This window comes from Vespa mandarinia, chromosome 11, assembly GCF_050613455.1.
Source record: "Vespa mandarinia isolate Hongniang chromosome 11, ASM5061345v1, whole genome shotgun sequence".
NCBI classification, from domain to species: domain Eukaryota; kingdom Metazoa; phylum Arthropoda; class Insecta; order Hymenoptera; family Vespidae; genus Vespa; species Vespa mandarinia.
The window spans coordinates 3247212-3270000 of record NC_140820.1 but is presented as its reverse complement, the minus strand read 5'-3'; the positions used below and the strand labels follow the sequence as shown (position 1 = coordinate 3270000).

Below are 22789 nucleotides of genomic sequence, written 5' to 3'. Positions count from 1 at the left end.
AAAAGGAGGGATGAGGTTAACCAATTTTAATCTTCAGCAATTGTATTGCGAAAAATTTGTAGACTCTTAACATTATCACATTCTTTGGATTGATAAAATCTTAAAATACACGATCGACCATATCTGATTCAATATTTTTCCTATATACCACCTACATACATACATATTTTCATCAAAAGAGAGAGAGAGAGAGAGAGAGAGAAAAAGATATAGAAAACGATCGCAATTGGTCGAATAGAGTGAACGCAAGGTATAGGCGTTGATAGATCAAACAAATGTCGGATTGGATTATTTTTATCGTTGTTAATGGCGATGGCTCGGCCAGGTTTCATTTCACAAAGCCCGATGCTAAAATCAATTCCCTTTACCCAATCCCCACCCCTCTATCACTCGTACTCTGTCTCTCTCTCTCTCTCTCCCTCTCTCTCTCTCTCTCTCTCTCTCTCTCTCTCATTCTCTGATCCTCCTGTTCGATCAGCCTCACGGGGTTGAGTTCTCTCTACCTCTCTTTATCTCTCTCTTTCTCTTATCACGCCCGCCGGCAGCTTTTTCACTCATACTACCTGCTTTCGTACGAATGTATATGCTCGCGTTTATACATATATGCATATGTATTTTCAAACATCTATACAAGTCTCTTTCGTGCGATTTGATCGAATCATTCGAACGAACCGTTTTGCTATTAATATTGACCTGTCTCTGGTCCAGGTTTATAATCTCTCTTTTTCTCTTTTTTTTTTTTTCTTTTTTTTTTTTTTTGCTTTGTTGATCGCTGATCATTGTATTCATAAAATTCGAAGTAGTAGGTCATTAACTAAAAATAATTTTAAAATATCGTACTCTTGTCCAGATAAAGCTAATAAGCTGATTTTAAAAAACGCACTTAGAGCGAAACTTTAGAGCGAAATTATATTATACAAATTTAAAACAATCGATTCATTTTTCTGTCTTATCTTTTTTCAAATGAAACGATAAAAGTCTTTTTATGATCTTATTCTTTTTCTTTTTTCTCTTCTTTTCTTTTTTTTTTTTTTGATCTTGTTTTGTTATTTACGCGATTCATCATCGCAGCAGTAATAATAAAAAACGATCTGCTCTTTCCCGTAAATATTTTCGCGGTTTTTCCTAGTATCATGAGTTACAGGAGGTGTGTATTAAAAATATACGAGGTGTATGGTGAGGTCTCGAGAAACTGGCACCGTATACCAGAACCTCACGCGTTTCTTCTTCTTTATTCAGACCATTTCGGAGACTCGTCAGGAATTTCTTCGTCCCTCAAGGGGAAAGATACGCTGTCACGTACTTCAGAGAAGATGTCAAATCGTTAATTATTGATACGTCTTTTAGTATTTTCCTAGGTATTGGCCGGCAAGCATTTAACGCAAACATCGAATTCGTTTATGGTTTTATTTTATTTTCTTTCTTATTCCGATTAACGTGACTACTTTGATGACTTAAAGAAATACGTAATATCAATGGATTGATGAAAGATCTAATTCCAATAAAAATCAACAGATATAAAAACAAAGATAACTTATAAGAAAATTATAAGCCTGAATAGATTTCGATAAACAATCTCTTCCTGGAAAATTAAAATAACGGGAAAAGGATATTAAAAAAAAAAAAAAAAAAAAAAAAAAAAAAAAAAAAAAAAAAAAAACCCTCGACAGACGTTATTTTAGAAAATTAGCGAGCGCGAGCGCAGAAAGCGAGATGAAAAACATTATCGTGAGATTAACGAGCTATAGTGGAAGGTATAACGAGCGTAATGCGCACGGCAAACTGCGTGCTTTGTCGTCGCGCTATATACCCTACATGCGGACAAAAGACGATAAAATAAAAAGAAGGGTTTTCGTGCGGGTCGCCGTTCTCTACGTATACGAACACACACTTAACGTGTACACACGTACGCTCGTAAACCTTCGTCGCAAACGTTCGGCCGTTCGCGTATCGCGCTTCAAAAGCTCTTCGGAACGCCTCGTTCACCAAACGCCGAGATAAAACAAGTGTCAAATTATCCTCATAAAAATCCCAGAGTTGCCAGGGCTTCCAGCTATTAGGGCTACGTAGTGCGAAAACAACAACGCGCTCGTCTCTGGAGTGTTGGAAAATTATACACGCCGGAAAAGATGGCTATTGCTTTTGTATATAAAACCAGCGAATTTTCATTGGGAAATGTTGCGGGTACGCTCCTTGCTCTTTCATCACATTGAAGAAAACTGGAGAAACGCGAGACTCACTTTTCCATCACTTTCGTACTTACTACCGTTTCCCGCCACTTTATCCCCACTATCGCGCATCGTATATACCTTCGTTCTTGGCCACGGTACCGAGTACGCTGTGTTAAATGTTTCGTGTTTCTCTTCGAGATGTTCTTATCTTTCCGTCTGCGTTTCTACGAATATTTCGTTCGAAACTCTTCAAGAAGGAGAGAGGCTTTATTTTCGTTTACGGCAGTAAAACTTCGCTTAAGTTTTCTGCCACGAAAAGAGGCGACCACCATTAATAACGATCTACGTACTACTTAAGATTTCTTTAACTTTTTCGTCTAAAGGAAAATTCTACTTGAATATTTTCTTATCTTTTATACAGAGATACAGTTTTATTATCTATTATCTTATTAACCAAAATATATAAAGGAAGATTTCCATTTTGTCTATCGTTCGCTATATTTTTAAAAGTGGAACCTTACCGTACCGACGTTGCTAAAAGAAACGAAGCATTTCTTTTAACGTTCTAAGAAGCTCACAGTGCGACATATTTGAAAACTTTATTGCTGGTATATTTTGTAAAATTCAAAACTTTTCTCCTTTCCTTTATCTCTCTCCCTCTCTCTCTCTCTCTCTCTCTCTCTCTCTCTCTCTCTCTCTTTCTTCTTTTACACGCTTGGAGTCTCGCGAGTACTAAACGACCAGGACGATCGCGCATGTAACTCCTACTCGGCTTTGGCTACGACTTTACTCGTAGGAGCAGCTGGCTTACCCAAAACTCTAGAATATTTCACGATTTCGCGAAACGATCGGGAAAGGTATACGTTCGGCTGAGAAAGCCTTTATCGCGTACTTTCGCCAAAAGCAAACGCTCCAATCCATAACGGTTTGTCTTACCTTTTACTACTCCCACCATTATTGTCTTTTTCCAAGTAGTTTTGAGAACACTTTATGCGAGGGTAAACTGTAATAATAAAAATCTGACGATACTGTTTTTCTTCAAAGTACCTCGTTCTTTCCCTTTTTCTTTTGTTAGGATACGATGAGAAAACAATATGATTGTGCTTAATCATTCGTTTAAATTTTCACCTGCTAAAAAAAGAAAAAAAAAAAGAAAAAAAAAGAGAAAAAAAGAAAAGAAAAAAAAATGTTACACATTTATTAAAATCTTACTCGTCTTTTCTTTTATATGCGACAGAAGAAAAGGAAACACGAGCGTAGAAAAGAAACTATGAAGGAGCAAAAGCTATGATAGTTTCAACAACGAGACTAGCATTCTCTCTATCTCTACCACCAACATCTTTACTTTTCACTCTTCGAGGTCCATGGCATGTGAGAAAAAGAGAAAAAGAGATACAGGATAGAAGAGATTCATTCCTAATTCATGGATATCGGCGTATACGTTTTCCCCAACGTGAAAACTTGGTATATTCGTCCGTCAAACGTTTCTCCCATCGAGTTTCAGTGCATCTAACGGCATCCTATCCCCGCAGGTCCTCGACTGACGGCTTTTCCCAGAGAAAATGATAACCTCGTTTCAGACCACTTTACGTGTACTCCTCCAACGCTCTTCTCTCTTCCTCTCTTTCTCTTTTCGCTACTCATCTGACTGTCCTTCTCTCTAGCACGTTCTCCCACTCACACATATTCGAGTTTCGCGAACTCTCTACGTACGATCGTAGTCCGTCTACCTGCCATAATCGAATTACCTTCACCTACCCCGCAAACCCCCTTTTTGCTACATTGCCCTTCTTTTACCCTTGTTTTCTCCCTGTCTTTTTCCCTCTTTATTTCTTTATATTTCCGCCTCGTTCTATCTGTTTTTTTCTCTCTCTCTACGTTCGTTTTTCACGTTTTCATGTTTTTTCTCTTTGGCAAAATCATATCAAGGAACGTCAAAATGTTACTACGTGATCACTCCAAATAGCTGATCGTTTAGAAAATGGCTTAGAGAAAAGAAAGAGAATTTTTATCGACTGTTTCGTGATCCTGTTACTTTAGGAATCTTTGATTTAACGATAATACAATCTGTAATGAATTTAACATCGATCTATTGATAATGAAACAATAGTATAATTAATCGTATATATCCTCGTAGGATTCATGCTTTCTGGTAAAATATCAGAAAAAGTTAACAGTGCTTGCAAGAGTATAAGATCTCCACGCATAAAGAATTTTTTTTTAAGCACACAGCATTAGCATACCAAGATCTAAGAAATACGCGGTTCCACCTCCGAAGTGCCGAGTTGTACGCTTCGGAAGGGAATAACTACGTTTCTGTGGGACGGACGGCACGAAGTGAAAACAAAGAAAGAAACATAAAACAAGTAAGAAGGAAAGAGAGAGCCTAAGGCGTCATGCCGGTGTGCCGTGCTCTGTACTTACCGCGAAATGAATCAAGTCTCTGCTTTCAAGGCGGGCAGGTACTTATTACTCACTTGTGGTAAGAGCGAGAAAGAGATAGATACAGAGAAGTAGATTCTCGTTGCAACTTCCTTCCACCATCCTGTTAGCCTCACTTTCATATATCGCACGGAAACCTCCCTTCGGCCCTGAGACTCCGAAACTCCTCCTCTATTCTCGTTCGAAAGGAACACGTTGAAAACGGACTCGAGATCGTAACATCCCTTTCTACCTCTTCATGAAAGAAAGAGAGAGATAGATAGATAGGTAGAGATAGAGGGAGAGAGAGAGAGAGACAGAGAGAGAATGAATATGCCGATTATCGCATCCGAGAATAATGTGTTCTCTGTGGGCAAAGTTTCACGCGTCGAAACTACCTTCGTAATCTCTGCTTTCTAAGCTTCCGGTGAGTATGTACTTACTAACGATTAGTGATTTGTAGGTAGATTAGGCAGGATCGTTCGTACTGATTGCATCGAATGATCCTGTAATTGATGAGATCCATTTACTGAGTTCCTACTGAAATACTTGACTCGAAAATTGGATAAACAATGATAACAACCGTGAATTATTAAAATGCTTTGTCCATCCTTGTGATTGTAATAACTTACTACGAGGAAAATAGATAGAGTATGAGTGGACGTACCAGGATGAAATTCCAACAAGCAGAAGGAGAGTTTGTCCTTTCTGGTGGTTACGTTCGTAAGGTAAAGGACGAGTAGTAAAGGTGGAGATGGGAGGGCGGAAGGAGATCAGGGAGATGAGGGAAGCGAAGGAGGTGAGGGACGTGCGCCTAATGGCGGTCATCTCGAATGCCCTAAGGCGACTATTGTCTCGGTTTATGCCCTCCTTGCGCATACCATACGCGAGGAACGCACCAACCAACTATCCTCCGCCTCTCTCTCTCTCTCTCCCTTTCCCTCTCTCTCTCTCTCCCTCTCTCTCTGTCTGTCTCTCTCATCCTGTTCCTTCATCTCGTTCATATTCAGAAACCGATGTACGATGAACAGCACATATAGTTTTTCGTCCTTCAATTATAATGGTTAAAAACAAGTAGAATATTATTTTTTACGGTCTTATCATATAAATTTTTAAGTTCTCAAAACTTTTTCAAAAATCATTCTATATCATGAATGATTCATGTAACACTTTCTATCTAATTTCTGATATATTTTATTACCCATAATATTATATGGAATATGAATTCTCTTGACTAATATCAGTAAAAATGAAACAGGAAATATTGTAGTACATATCCGACAGGTTCGAAAGCTTATGGGTATACCAAAATTCCAACTTATTGTGTAGTTGGGGAGGACATTGGTAACGAATAGTGGTCGGGGACCATGTGGAAAGCGTTTTCTCTTCGGGATCGTCTCGATAAGATCTGGGTAAGCCGCACTCACGAGGATCTAATACGCGAACGCACGTATAGCTTGGGATTCTCTAATCTGATCGACGGAATGCCTGGAACGAATCGTTCGCGGTTATTACGCGTGACTATGTTGGTAGTGATGTTGGGAAAGAGACTCTGAGAAGGGATGAGGTGATGTTATATACACACACACACACACACATACACATACATCTATAGATATATATATATATATATATATATACATGCAGAGGAGAGAGAAAAAGATAGAGGGAGAAAGATAGAGAGAGAGAGAGAGAGAGTGAGAGAGAGAGAACTGAGGTTATACGTCGTGGATGATAGTCGGAGAGATCGAAATCGTCCCTTCGGGCAGGGCTGTGCTGAGAAACAGAGAGACTGAAGTCCATACTAACACACCGGCACACACATAACATAGCTTCTCTCCAGTCCGAGATTTCTGACGCAAGCGTCGAACCGTAATTATGTACCTCGCGGTATTGCCCTTCGACGTTCCGTTCTTCTCTTACCTTTACCATTCTACCATTCTTCCATTAAATTTTAATCCATCTCTGTCTTGCAACTTTTAAGTAAACTTTTTATACGGGAAATAAAGTTTTTATTTATTCAAAATTAAAAAGAAAAAAAAAACATAGTTTTAAAAACTATATAGTTTAAAAAACACAATTTTAAAAGCAAAGCGTAGAATACACGATCGGCACACGTACGCTCATAGTCATTCGATAAACCGATCCCATTGCCTTCTATCCTATTAAATCTCTCGCGCGCGCACAAAGTGCGATGCTAAAAATTTCGCGGATCGGTATTTCAAACCATATAGCTTGGTGAGAGGAGATGTGGTAGAAGTTTGGATGGATGGAAGTGCGCGCGCGCGCGCGCGCCCGTTTTCGCACGTGAAATATAGAGCGAATAAAGAAAAATTGAACAGAATATAGGAAAAAATGCTCGAGGGGCTCACTTTGACACCCCTGCACTCGCCAAAGGGTGGACTATGCGAACAAACTCGCGCGCGATATTATATTTCAAACACGTTTTTCCCTGACTTTGATTATTTGCAATTCGAGAGGCGATGGTAACGTAGAACCTAACGAACGATCTGTCTGATACGATTGATTGCGTTATCGAATCATTTTCCATCTCCCTCCTCCCTCCCTTTCTCTCTTTCTCTCTTTCACTCTCTCTCTCTCTCTCTCTCTCTCTTTATTTCTCTTTCATTCCCTTTTCCTGCGATTCTCATAGAATACTTTTTTTCCTTCTCCTCTCTTGTTTTCCCGTTAACCAGGTAACTTTTTTCGAAACAACACGTAGTCGTTGTTTCTTCATAAACAACGTTTCATTACGTTTATGTACACATATCATTAACGCGCTCGAATGATGGTAAATAATTAGAAAAGTTGTTTTCTTTGTAAACGAATAAACAGTAACGAGCGTTCCTAATAAATGAAATAACACAATAATATACTTTATAGATAAATAACTTTTTCAGATGAAAAGAAAAATATAAATTTTTCGATCATTCTCAGTCATTTGCTTAATTGTTCCTGTCATTATTTTAACAAGTCTATCTTTATTAAATTTCACCGTATTCTTAATCTCTGCCGAATCTGTACTTTCACGAGGATAAACTTCTCTTCTCTCTCTCTCTCTTTCTCTCTCTCTCTCTCTCTCTTTCTCTCTCTCTCTCTCTTTCTCTCTTTCTCTCTCTCTTTTTCCCCTCTTTCTTTCTTTGCCTCATTCAAGAACCGTAGAAACGGTGGAAACGGACTGAAATAAATGATAGAGCCGCAACGAAAAATGCGAGCGAATGAGTTCGTCGGCGTGTCTGAAAGACGAAATAAAAAGTGGATCCACCGGCATAAAAATAAATTGAAAATAAAAAGTAAAGGAAAAAAGGAAAAAAAGGAAGTACGCACAAGAAAGAGGGAAAAAAAGTAAGAGGCCTCGACCCCTTCCAATCGTGGAAACGCGGCACGTGCGCGCGCGCGCGCCTTAAGAAGACAGCATCCCGGCAATGCACCTATCTACCAGTTCTTCTATTTTTTTCCCCTTTTCAAGCATGGTCTTAACGTTCGGCAAAAAGCGGCAACTCGGATATTTCCCGACGCGAGACGCTTTGCGCTATAATTCTACGCCGGTTTGGATCATGGCGGTCGTATTAAGCGTTTTCTAAAACGACCTAGCAAAATACGGAAAATAAGAGTACGAGAGAGAGAGAGAGAGAGAGAGAGAGACGAATAGATCGGTACTCGAATGCGAATAAGAGAGATAGAAATATTTAGGCAGATACAGATAAAGAGAAATAAAGAGAGAGAGAGAGAGAGTGAGAGAGAGAGTGAGAGAGAGAGAGAGAGAGAGAGAGAGAGAAAGAAAGAGAGAGAGAGAGAGAGAGAACTAAGCCTTCTCTTTACTACGTGGCTCTTCTTTCGCGGAAAGGAAGAACAATGGGCAGATTTTATGCGATGCTGCGGTACCTACAACCTACCTACTAGTATACGTACCTACTGAACCGAGAGTTCCGGGGAATAAAATGAAGTAAAACGTTCCCGACCCTCTACCTACGCCGTCTGCTTTTTCCCTTCTCCGTTAGAGCACACATGTATGTACCTATGTCCATGTATATGTATATGTATTTTCACGACGTCCACGTAACCGAATGGGAGCGAAGCTTAGGTTATGCCTGAGATCAGAATGGTGGCTTTTTCCGGAACATTTTCGTAGTTAAATACCTGAGGCTCTTTCTCTTTACCCTCCTCTTCCCTCCCAACTACTACCCAACCACCCAACCACCCACCACCTCTCTCTACTCCTCATACTCTTCTACACTTTTCCTCGGGACGGTCCGTTTACGCGCGTACTTGTACGTCCAGGGATAAAAAAAAAAAAAAAAGGGGGAGCGAACGGAGGGACGAAGGAGAGACGTGAGTATAGATTCGACATGGAGTATACGAGCGAGTTTTTTAATCTTTCAATGGGGCTCCTCTGCTCTCGAAATCTATCTCTCTTTCTCTCCTTTTTATTCTCTCTCGACTCTCGAGCGATTCTGTAAAACCCTATCGAAACTTCATCCCTCTTCTACCTGTGTCGACTGCCCGTCTCTCGATATATTTACATATTTTTGCAATATTTCGCGACGTTAATCCTCGATCCCTCCTACCACCTATCCCCTCGTCTTCATCTCGCACTGTCTCTCTCTTTTTTCTGCTTAGCCCAGTGTGCTTTATTGTCAAATTCGCGCTCGAATCCTGCCTCGACGATTTCCTCTCTTCTAGCCTCTTGTTTTTTTCTTTCTTTTTTTTTTGTTTTTTTTTTGCTTTTTTTTTTTTTGTTTTTTGTCACTTTTTAGCTGTTTCTTTTTTGTTCGTTCTCGTTCGACATCGGTAGTTTGAAAACGTGGCCGTTGTATTTTCGTTACTGCTTGGCTGCGCAATTGTCTCGTTCTCGTTTTTTTGTTCTTTTATTATCTTGTATCTAACTTACAGGCAGGAAAAGAGATTGCTCGGTTCGTCGATTTAAAAGTAATTCGATAAAATAAAGAAGCTGATTAATTAATATGTTCATTTTTAATTGAAAAATTTTATAAAGTCTCTAAACTTCTTCAATCGATATTATTTATCCAGCAGAATCAAAAATGACGATCTTACGAATTTTTGGACATCGTAAAGTCGTTTTCTTCATCGTTATCGTCTTCCTCGCCGTCTACGTGGGCAATAGGTTCTACTGAAGGAAAGAACAATAGCTGTTATAACGAGAAGCGGAGCGCAGCTCGGCGTGAAATAACACGTGGAAAACTCCCTGACGGAAATCCGGCTTTTCCTCGAGGGACGAAATAATTACCCCGTGCAAATATTCGTAGACGCTTACGGCAGTGACGCCCTCTATATCTTTCTCTTTCTCTTTCTCGCACACTCCAAACGTATAGAAGCAGATACAGTTAACAAAGACAGAGGCGTAGAATGAGAGAAAGAGAGAGTATACCCACTCTCGCAGTGGCGAGTACCGTGCTTGGTCAAGATTTACATAAGAATAACCTGGAACAACAATCCCTTGAACAATTACCTCCGTATTTAGCTGGCCATCGTCCCGTTCCACGACATACTGGAAGCGTATTATTCTAATAAGCCGTGGCACACGGCTCCCGACAATGATAATCGCGATAACGTCGAGAATGGGAAGGCTAAAGTTTCTCCTTTTATTTTTAAACCCCCGACCAACTTCGTATCCACCGTTCATGCTCGATCCATAATGTTCTTCATTGCCTTTTCCTCGAACAGGGCTAACCCAGGGGTTTTCTGCTCTCGAAGCATTGTCCTTCTATTTTTTGTCTTTTTTAAGCGACACTTAAACTGTCCCATCTTCTTCTCATAATTTTGCTTGAAAAACATAGAGAAATTGAACTTGAATAAGTAACTCGATTATCAAATATATCCGCTCTGGATTCTTTTTATATATCGGTATTCTTGCTAGTAGTGATATTGCAGTTTGTACAGAAAATCTCCTCGGTCCAAAAGTATATCCATCGATCGACATTACAAGGAGGATCTCAAAGGGAAAAGAGAGATGCGTGATTTCGAACGATTCCTCTCGAAAGGCTTTCAAGTGATCTCTCCTTGCGATTTAGAGTAGACACAGAGTCGGAATCGATTGCTCGTGAAGTGAACGAGCGGAATGGAACCCTCTGCCCCTTCTGTTCGCTCGATTTACGAGCGATTCGACGATAACGAGAGGACTAACGACGGAAACAGAGATAAGATGTAAACGTTTGCGTATATGTGTTTTTATGTGTTACATGAAAGAGACATGCACAGGCTTCACCGCAAAGACGTCGTTAACGAGATTACTATTGAAGTTGCTTAATGTCAGATATTATCTCTCTTGAGAAACTTCCGCATTTGTTTATCCCTTACTTCCTATATTTCATTTCTTCTTTTTTTTTTTTTTTTTTTTTTTTTTTTTTTTTTTTTTTTTTTTTAAGTAATTCCGATTTGCATACATGTTTTTCGATGTAAAATCAATTATTTTTCGAAATAATATTTATTTCATTTTTAATCTCTTCATTGCAGTTAAGAAGATGCACATTTATGCGTTGCATTTTTTTCAACGTACTTTCAAATTACAGAATTGTAGAGTTTTACATGCAGCTGCTATCGAAGATCAGAATGAGGAACGTTCAGATGTTAGTTGAAAAAAAAAATTTTTTTTTGAAGAATTTAATCACGGATAATACATTAGCTAAGATTTAGTCATTCAACGACTGAATAGTTATTTCTAATGAGTATCTCTTCAACTCTATAAGAAAATAAAATTGCTAAAAAACAAAAAATTCTCATATTTTCCTGCATTTTTCCTTCATTCTTTCAGCCAAGTGCATAGGATGTTTTTAAAATCATGTGAAAGACAAAACGTTCATCCGCTGTGTTCCACAAGATGAAATGTGCGGTGAGTTGCGCTCGGATGATGAAGTACAATAAACTCAAGCATTCGAGACGGGATTGACAACACGTCACAAAAGAAACTTCGAACAGCCAGAAGAAAAAGCTCTCGAAGCTTTTGTCTTGTTGTTTTGTAAATGTCTTTTCAAGCGCCACTCTTATCCCGTTCTCTAGACTTTGTGCAAGTAGTAGGAGAAAACCATTTTCCTTATTCGACTTTGTATATGATATTTTTTTTTTCTTTTTTATTTTTTTTTTTTTTTATTTTCTTTTCTTCCGCGTCAAATTTTAATCTGAATTGTCTCGCAATATTTTTGTTTTCAAAATAATTACAATATTTCATAAATTTTATATGCCCTATCTCGGCAATAGAAATTTCTTTCTCGCTAATTACAAAATTAAAATTATACAGTGGCTACTGTTATATCTATAAGATCCGTTTGTCTTAATGCTAGATCATAATTAAATGATGACATTTATTTTTTTCTAATAATATATACAATTTTGTAATAACGTAAGATATGCATTGTTCCAACAATAAGCCCAAGTATTTCATTGTGTGGTTATAGTAGTAGCGTTTATTATCTCGAACCTTACGTATTCTGTGGGAAGCCTGTCGAAACATCAAAGTGCTTTACGTGGCTTCGTGGTTAATTAATTCGCTCATAAATTCCACAGTAGGTATCATAGCTATGTATATACATCATTGTTACCTCGGATGTTCATTAAGTTACAAATTCAATCTAACTGTTCACTTTCGAAAGAGGCATCTCCAAAAGAAAATAATTTAAATATCAAATTTATATACGAATCAATTGAATATTTTGGAAATAATTAAAAATTAAAATGTAGCCAAATCATACATGACACGTGAATCAGGAAGGCATTTCTAAAGAAGAGATACGTGATGAAAGATGTAAGAGAGAAAGAGTGAGAGGGAGAGAGAGAGAGAGAGAGAGAGAGAGAGAGAGACATTGCAAAGATGGAAGAAGTAGGAGAACGAGAACTCAGCGTGGGGAAAGGTGATTACTGACGTCATGCAGGTGTATTAATAGGTCCCTTCTCGACTGAAAAAGAGAGATAGAGAGAGAGACAGAACGAAAGGGTAGTACTCGTAGGAGGAGAGACTCGAACGTGGCAAAAATATGGGGCCAAGCAGGTGAACAGGATCACCCAATGGCGTACTAGTCGTTGCACGTTTTCGTGTCTTGCTCCTCCCTATACGAGCTTTTGGAGGTGTGGTTTGCACCTGCGCTTGCGCTGCATGTCCCGCCCACATGCACCTGCGGCTTTTACGTTTGACTCTTATGACCTTCCGTGTTCGTTTTCTTTCGATGTTCGGCTGATCGGCCAATTGGAAGGATTACTCATAATTCTTTCCTATACGTGTATGTACGTATTTACAAAGATACTTCGATTTTTGTTAAAATTTCTACGACTTAGCGAAATCCCAGGTATAAAAATTTTTGTAATTTTTACTATAAATTTTTTATTTTTACTTTTTCTATTTGTTTTGTTCTTTTATGTTTTATTTGATTACTAAAAATGTTTTATTACGTCAAAACTATTAGATATAATTACATTGTTTGCGGTGATATATTATGATTCTTAAAAAAATGAATGCATCTTTTTTTTTTCATAGATTAAAATTTGCTTTCGTTTACAAATAAGTTAGATAATTTTATAAACAACATTTTTAAATAATTATTAAACTTTCGTATATGTTAGAAAATATAATATTTATTTATAGAAATGTTGTTACATGGTATTGAAAATGTAATAAGATTATCTATTAAAATTTAATCTTCAATTTGTAATACATTTTTATCAATGAAAATAAACATAATAGAAAGGAACGAAAGTAATAAAATTTACTATATCCGTGAAAGCTTGATATCGAGAAAATTATATCGTATCATCTTAACCTCATTAAATCGTGCATTTTTTTCTTTTTTTTTTTTCTTAAATTTGAAATCATAATTACAATTCCAACATAATTTATTATTTTTCTTTTAGATTTTCTATACATCCTATATAGGCTTATGATTTCTCATTCTGTCGCCTACAGAAAACTAGTAAGACTGAATTCGTTCTATCAGACGTCGATAGATGGCATTGCGTTTTCTTTGCACGTTGCCTTGGCAGTCGCGTTGCGGCGCTTCGACCGTAAGGTTGTCTTTTCTGGGTGAGAGAGCCCGCCACAAGCAACAGCCAATAATAAAACGAGAGAACACGTTTCTTCGACGTTCAACAATCATTTTCCTTTTATATTATCACATAATAATTTCTAAATTTATTGTTTATCTCTCTCTCTCTCTCTCTCTCTCTCTCTCTCTCTCTATATATATATATATATATATATACATATATATATTTAATTTCAAATTTAACATTCGCACGATCGAAAATAAAGAAAAACAAAAATATTATTCTTCTAAAGACAACCTCAATGATATAGTCACAAGAGAGAGAAAGAGAGAAAGATTAGTATTAAAGGGAAAGCAGAAGAGAAAACGAGAGCGAGAGTTCGCCCTTTGCGCACTCGTGGCTCGAGTCAGTCGGTCCCTGGGGATATGAGAGAGGCGCACGCCCGGCTCCTCGATTCTCTCGACGTCAGTTAGCCGCGAGCTGGCATCGTGCGGAGTCATGTGTATTCATTCTCTTCTTCCTTGCTATTTATCACGAATTTTTTTAATATAAATGTGATTCATATATACTCATATCTCATCCGTCAAATACACATACATACATGTTAATATATATATGTATATATGTACAAAGATGAATGTGATCACTCGTAGGTTAATCGATCTAACTTAAGAGATCGTAAATATTATTGGCTTTTGTTTTCTCAAATCAATGTTATTCTTTTCGTTTTATGTTTAAAATTGAAAAAATTTTATAATAGTTATACTTTTCGAAAGCTACGTTAAAAAAAAAGGCGGGCTTCTTCGTTCGAAACGTGCCGGTGATTGGTTGCAATCGACCACGTGCTCTCATACCGTGTCGTTATAAGTGGTGTATTGTGAAAAGAACTCAATATAAAATAAAGAGACGGAGAAGAATTTAAAAGAATAGAATAAAAACGATCGAACGTTTAAGGACTCCGTGTCATAAGGAATCTTCTGGATCTTTCAACTTTTAGATCTAGATCTTTTAAGCTGATACAGTAAGTACAATTCATTAACAATTAATTTCTAATATATGATTTAGCAGATATCTATAAGGAAAGAATTTACAATTTTATTCATTATATTTTATTAAACGAGTTTCGTAAGTCATATATTATTAATCAATTTAAATGATTTAAATGGTAAAGTTTTAATGTTTTTGTTTATGTACGTTGGATATCAACGAAATACTCGTGCTGTATGTAAACATAGATAACTTTCATATATATATATATATATATATATATATATATATATATATACATATATGTATATATTTTATAGAAGAGAACATTAATATTAAAAATTCATTAATAGAAAGATAAGAAATAGTTTACGTAAATTTCTTGGTAATCTTAATGTATTATACATATGTATGAAAATTATTCTCAATAATATAAAAAAAATCAAAGAAATCAAAATAAAGATAAAAAGAAAGAAAGAAAGGTTGTTAATGAAATGATGAAGGAGAATTGAAAAGAAATATTTTCCTTCAAGAGACATCGTCATTGTCTTCGTGTTCAATTAGATTTCTCTTAACGATCGTATTAGACATTAATGAGAAGGCATCGATCTAATTGCATCGATTGTCAGCAAACCGCGTAAAGAGGTTGGAACCAAGGCTTCTCTCGTACGGCGAGCTTAGGCCTTTAAATGACTTAGCAGACAATTTGCCCATTAACTCAGGCAGCCTTTAGCCGTAATGGAAGCCATTGTTCGACCTATCTTGTCTGTAATATACAGAACGTGTGTCCTGTCCGTGTCCTTACGCGTGTGTGTATATGTCAACGCGCGTGCGATTGTAGTATATATAGGTATGTTGTGTATATCTCTCTCTCTCTCTCTCTCTCTCTTTCTCTCTCTCTCTCTCTTTCTCTCTCTCTCTCTCTTTCTCTCTCTCTTTCTCTCATTCATTCACTCTTCTACGTATACATGCTCGCACTCTTTCTTAATCATTATGCTTACAAGACATTGAGACATTCGTGATATCAAATAGATTATAATACGTGATGAGATCATTTTATTAAAAGTATGTTAATTAAATATAATATATCGCAAAAGACAGCTCTTTGTCATTTGTAGGAAATATGTAAAAAGCATATGTACGAGAAAAGGAACAAGTGACACGAATCAAGTCATTTGTAATTGTAACTTAATTGATCTTTTTCATACCCTCATTTTCTAAAAATATACTTCGTAGTTAATCGTTCGTTACTCAACATAATTACATTGTCTTCGCTCATATATTTAATTATGTAACTGATCTCTAATTGTGACCTTTGTTTCTAATAAATTACACACTACAATTAGATAAATAGATAAATAGATGACTTAAAAGTTGTAGATTTGAAATCGTTCTTTATCTTTAGAGTACAGATTAATTGAAATGCGATTTTACTTTATTGATTTTATCCAAAGTCATTGAATAGTTGCCTTAACATTTTCTAAGTATTATAACCTATTTTTTCTTTTTCTTTTTTTTTTCCACAGAATACTTATTTCAATTTACTTCATAAACATTTCCTTATGCTTATAGCTTATAAATAGATATTATGTATTTAAAAATATAATTATCGCTAATAATAATTTTAAGATATAATTAAAAACGTGATTGATGAGTTTCGTAGTATGTTTGCATTTATATGATATACGTGATAAATGGATGGAAACAAGCAGTTATCATTGACCGTCATAGTGAATGTATGCAGAAAATTTAATGCCTTTCACAAGTGATGCGAATAAAAAAATATCGTTAATGTAGAAAATTTTAATCGATCGTCGTTCTACAGCAAATAAATGTCTGACCTGTCACGTTATATATCAAAATATTAAAACATTCCAAACAATTAATTTCCTTCATTTTGAAAAATAGTAAATGTCCAATGAAAAAAAAAAAAAAAAAAAAAAAAAAAAAAAGAAGAAAAAAAAAGAAAGAAAAAAAAAAGAAAAAACAAAAAAATAAAAAGAAAAAAGAAAAGAGAAATCAGTAAAATGTACAATAATATCATCGAGTTTAACTATAATTCACAAGATGATGCACATAGAGAATGTATTATTGAGCATCCCTATGAAAAGGGGGATTTATGGAGTCGGCGCCAGCGGCGAGCCATGAAGGCGCGGAAACGTCCTGGCATAATCAGGCGTACAGAGTACGCTAGAAGGTGGCACAGGACTAACAGTTGGCGACGATGCCGCCACTGGTGATGGCTATGCCGGTGGCGGCGGCTCTACACGCGAACAAAGAGAGAGAGAGGGAAAGAGAAAGAGAGAGAGAGAGAGAGAGAAAGAGAAAGAGAGAGTGAGAGAGGAGAAAGGAGAAGAGAAGGAAGAATGCGAGTATAGCACGTATATATATATATATATATATATATATTTATGTATGTGTGTTGAGTGTGTGTATATATATATAGTTGTGTATAGCATAGTCGCGCACAGTCCTTGAACGTGCGCGGAACAAAGATACAGGATATGCCTGGATCATTCGATGGAGCGCATTATCACATCGTCCGAAACTACTTTTAAGACTGTTGAGATTCTATCAACAAGGACGTTCTCTCTCTCTCTCTTTCTTTCTTCCTTTCTTTCTTTTTTTCTTTGTTTCTTTATTTCTTCATTTCTTCATTTCTTTCTCTTTCTTCCTTCCTTTCATGGTGATTTTGCAGATTGTAAAGGTCTTCCTCTTTCGATCCCATGGATTTCAAAATTTTCGTGAAAGTATGTTCGTGTTTCGTACAAGGCTTGATTGATGGATACTACTTTTTAAGAGACTTATAAGAAAGCCTATTTAATTGGTTATATGTGACACATATTAATCTTTGCTTGACGTGTTTCTTACTATATGTCAAGGCCTATAAAACGTTTAAATATCTTTCGATCGCATATAGTTGTAAGAATTTTTTTTTTCTTTTTTTTTTTTTTTTTTTTTTCAATACAATCCACGTTGAAATCATTCTTCGAAGTAACCATAGATGGACTAAGAATTTAATCGAACATATACAAAGAACATTGTACGAATATCTGATATTTTATTTAATTGTACTTAACTTCCATCGGCCGATGACATTCATGTACAAAGAAAATATGAGACAAGAAAGTCACGACTCAAGATTCTTTACGTAGCGTTTATTGGAGAAAACTGGAAGGGAAAAGGTCGAAGGACGAGAGAATGATAAGGGGGAAGGGTAGAGGGCAGTGGCACTCTATAAGGGAGAAGATGAGCAGCTCTCATTAAAAGTCGAGTATTAATATTTTAACGGACGCTTATCATTTGAACGTGGCGATGGTGCCCAACTTGCTTTATTTTTACATTAAAAGAAGAGGAATTGTATGTTCAACGATTTGATGCAAATTTACGCGCCAAATTTTAACTTACGAATATTTTTATACAGTTAAAGAATATTTAAACTTGTAACAACCTTGCAATAAGAAGAATATTTATAGTTACATATTTACGATGAATTTATTAAAAAGAAAATATATATTAGCTTTTCTACTAGCTAATGATTATTCCTATTATTATCAGAAAATGACAGTACGCTTCAATGGTGATCAAATAGCAACGGATGGCAATAATTAAGCAATACGATCACGCAATAATTGCTTTACAGATTGCCATTTGAACGTTAATGGGATAAACGAATCGACCCGTTCGTTCCTCGTCCATCAACAAGGTTCACAAAGCTGGAACTTGTTTTCGCGACGCTTGAGCACCGCTGCATCATCTCATATTACATCCGAGATTAATATTAAATTTCACACGATGAGTGCAATTTCATTACCCTCCAACCTTCCTCGTCCTTCTCTCTCGCGTTTGCAACTTGCTTCCGTGCCTGCACAGATTCGTTATGTCGTCGCGTAATAAATTGTTCCCTCACAAAAATCGCCATTCAAATTGTCGTATCTTCAAACAATTTCAAATAACATCTAAACGCTGTAGTTGTTCATTTATCTATTTAGATTCCCTAAAAGCGACAATAACGTTGAAAAATTAGATTCGTTGAACAAATTGCTAGTTTTAGACAAATTAAATATAATCATAAATAAAATAAAGCCATTATATGAACAATATTATTTCTCCTATAATATTGTAAATTACGAAATGTATTTAAAATTATAGTCTATGGTATACATATATATATGTCATTGGTACTTCATGAATATCAATAATAAGTAATATTGCAGATAATTGGTAATTAAGTTTACTTAACAAATATACTATATCAATATCTGATTTAGGCATATTAAATTACGCATAAATGTTTGAAACTAATAATTTGACAGACGAGCTATAGTTATATTTACATGATTTAATGGCTTATCTATCTATAGGAAAAAAAAAAAAAAAAAAAAAAAAAAAATTGCCCTTATTCATGTACCTGATATTAAATATAAGACGATAGATAATAGAATTTTTAAAGCATTATAAAAAATAATTCTTTTGTTAATTCTTAAGAGAAAATCATAGACTCATTTCAAAGAAATACTTTATGAATAAAGTAACACGTAAGAACAAAAAGTTGTATTCTTAATGCGCGAGCCGACAAAAGTTAGAAATTAAGCCTTTATCCCAAGGCATTCGTTTGTACATACAAACCGCAAGAGGCATAGATACACATAACACAGATACAAAGATGCATGCAAGTGCTTACACACTTACACATATGATTTTATATACAAGATTTGCGTGTAGGTATAGGCGAACAGTGAGAGGGTTGACTGGGCTCTACACTCGATCAATAGCCCTCCCTCCTCCCGCTTTTCCTCCCCGGCTGAATGCATGCGATAGGCACCCCATTGCTATGCCACCCCGAAAGCCACTTTATATTTTAGTGGGAATGTTCTACAACCCTTCGAAAGACACTCTCGAACGGGCTCGAAACGTAGGGAAAGCCGTCGACGCGAGCTAGCGAGCGAGTACGCATCTCTTTCGCGAGGATCGCTCGCGAGCCAATGAATCGCATACAAGAGTTTCTCTTTTCCACTCTGCTTTTATATCCATCCTTTTATTTTTATCTTTGTTTTCCCTTTTCTTTTTAACTGCGTCTCTTTTGATTTTTACGAGTGCAAGTTGTTAATGATCGAAGAACAGATCGCAACTAGTTATCGATAGTGAACTCGATGATGATAAACCTAATATAAATATACGATATTGTAACCTCATTGAAAGATTTTTAATACGCTTTTAATATCTTTTAATATATTATTGTTTTTGAATTTATAATTGATAATTTTGTCCCTGATATCTTTCTAAATAACACATAAAAACTACAATATACGGCGTTATAGCACGCAACGAAAATATATTGATAGAATAAAATGCGATAGAATACTTCCGTCTTATAGCATTTTAAGCAGAGTTCTTCCTCGTTACTGTACTTTTTGTTCCCAAGGAAACTATAAGGTAGGACATTATTCTTGAAAGAAAAGGTCGTTGGTGGCGATGGGTGGGGTTGGGTGGTAGGTACACCTGAATAGTTAAAAAGGTCTTCGAGGGAGAAACAAAGCTATGCTTCGGCGATGAATTAAGGGCATGACGTTAATCCTAACCACGGCACGCGGACATGCTATCACGACATGTCGTAAATAACGATGAGGTGGGTGGAGAAGAGAAAGAAGTAGAGGGGGGAGGAGGAGGAGGAGGAGGAGGAGGAGGGTGTAGCATGAGGGTCTTTAAAGAAACATAAATCAAGGAATAAATTGATCCGTGCTACTTGGTACCAACGATCCTTCCTTCTGTTCTAATTCTTACTATTCGGAATTGTTTACAATGTAGTGCATTCTGATGGACAAACTTTCAATAACTTGTATAAGTTACGAAGAAAGGAAGGAAGACTTTAGACTTTCGCGTTAGTTCAATTCGGGGATTCACGTTATGCGGGTTTTAGCGAAATTGCATTAGGTATGCTGAGAAAAATTTGTCACTTCGTACTGTTTGCCAATAAAGTAGGACCGACGTAAAGAAGCTTCTTCGATTAAATCTTGGAAGATATTATCGTCGTTTTCTTAATATCGTTTCTTCTTTCCTTGATAGATAAAAAACACTTATTTCCATTTTCTCACCATTTCTCAAAACTATTGAAAAACCTTATCAAGACTATCCTTTCTATAGCAGAATCAGTAATTATTCCTTGCTTATTAACATCTTATTCAATATTTCTAAAGAGATATTTATTGAGATCTGAATTTACGAGTTGGGAATCTTTCTTGCTGAGACAAGATTTCTCAAAATTGCTAAATACAAAGCGGTCGAATGGAAGGGGTTAGCTTGAGAAGGAAGGAACTGTCAGAAGGGAGGTAAACAAAATGGTAAAAAGTTATTGTCTTCTTACGAAGAGACGTAGAGAATCGCCAACACTACTACTACCAAGCCTCTTCTCCCCGAAGAATATATAGCGGAAGAAAGAGAGAGAGAGAGAGAGAGAGAGAGAGAGAGAGAGAGAGTAGTTCTCGAGGGGGTGAGTTTTCTTTCCGGGTAGCTCAAAGGTCGTACCTACACGCCGTAAGAATTATACTGGGTCACGTTTTCATGAAGGCGATGGAGAGTGGGGGCTGGTTTGACTTCGACTCTTTTTCTCTTTCTATCTTATGCTCGCAAGGGTATAACGCAACCCCCATTGTTTTTCGACACACTTTCTCTCACCCTTCGCTGTTTGTAAGGAAGACAATGCGTACCTCGACTCGATTCCTTAACTCTTCCATCTTCCTCTCTTCCTTTCTCTCTCTTTCTCTCTCTTCCTTTCTTTCTCTCTCTCCTTCTCTCCTCTCTCTCTCTTTTCTTTGGCAGTCCTCATTAAGTAAATCACCATCGTCGCAACTCCGGCCAAAGTGAAAATTCCCCCATGGACTGGTGGATAGGGTGGGGTTAAAGTTCCGAGGGTGAGTTATCCCTTTGTAGAGCCGGAAATCCGAGCCAGTGAGATTAAAACATCGAGATACGTGCGAGCACGCGACTATCTTTCTCTCTCACTCATTCACTCTCTTTCTCTCTCTCTCTCTCTCTCTCTTTTTTTCTACTCTTTCTCTCTTGTTTTTACACCCTTTCGTCTCTCGTTTAATCATTGTTTCTATCGTTAGATTTTTCTTTGATTAGATATTTCAATAATTAATATAATAAATTAAATCTCACCAACTAATGATTTAGATCAAATTTATGAAATTACCAAAGGATGAAGTTATAATCAAAGAATTTTAAATACATGACATAATTTTTATTTGAAATTATAATTGACTTGTATTTCGAATTATTCTAAGACATTGTTCTTTGATATTGGCAACATATATTTAAGAAACTAATTAAAACAATATCATTTAATAATTAGTCCCATAGTTTTAATGAGAAAAGAACGCCGCCATTTGTATATAACCCCGCGAAATATTACTATTCACTTCATGTTTTATACATATAACGCAAACAACCGATGAAATGGGTATTGGTCGAATAAAAAACCGAGAGAAAAAGTGAGAGAGACAAAGAGGAAGAGAGCGTTGTGATCGTTTCATAGAAGGATCGAATAAATCGACGATGTGCAATTGCGTACGCATACGTACATATGTATGTATGTACATACATTGAGTACGAGTAGGCAAAAAAAGGAGAGAAAGAGGGTGAATGGGGCAGAAGAGGGAGGAGGGAGGGGAGGGGATAAAATCGTCGAAACTCAACCGCCATAATGACCCCGGATGATACGTGGTACGAGTGTACACACAATGACGATCGCAATATGCACCAAAAAATCATCCCCGATCGAGATTTCGTTTAATTAATTTTTTAATTACAAGTCTCATCGTGGCGATGAGTCGACCGGTATCGCGCGATGCGAACGGCTCTCGATCGCTATGGAATTTTTTTTCTTTTTTCTTTTTTCTTTTTTTTTTTTTTATATGTGAAATACCACCCCTACGCGTTGGAGGTGGGAGAGATCGCGTCGTGATTATTAATAATTTTACAGAAATTATTTCTCTCGCGTTTGCTTGCTCGCCATCCCATTTGAATTTTATTCGTACAAAATCGTTTCCCGCGTCGTTGTAAAGTCTGTTTTCCTTGTGTTCATTTTTTTTTCTTTTTTTTTTTTTTTTTTTTAGGGGAACTGGGATGTAGCAGAAGTGTATTTGTACGCTTTGCTCTCTCGTACGCGAGCTCTTTCTCTTCGATTATTCAGCCCTGGAAATTTTATCTCATTTGTA

The 22789-nt window shown here is 36.6% G+C and overlaps 1 long non-coding RNA gene across 2 annotated transcripts in view; it reads left to right on the top strand.

Moving 5' to 3' along the window:
* Positions 1-14016: 14016 nt before the first annotated feature.
* Positions 14017-22789, top strand: part of LOC146872667 (uncharacterized) — a 90715-nt gene continuing 81942 nt past the window's right edge. The window contains exons 1-2 of one of the 2 annotated variants that reach the window (XR_014982760.1): positions 14017-14604; positions 22688-22786. This is a non-coding gene — a long non-coding RNA (uncharacterized LOC146872667). The remainder of the gene's footprint in view (positions 14605-22687; positions 22787-22789) is intronic. The other variant, XR_014982758.1, reaches the window with a different exon arrangement.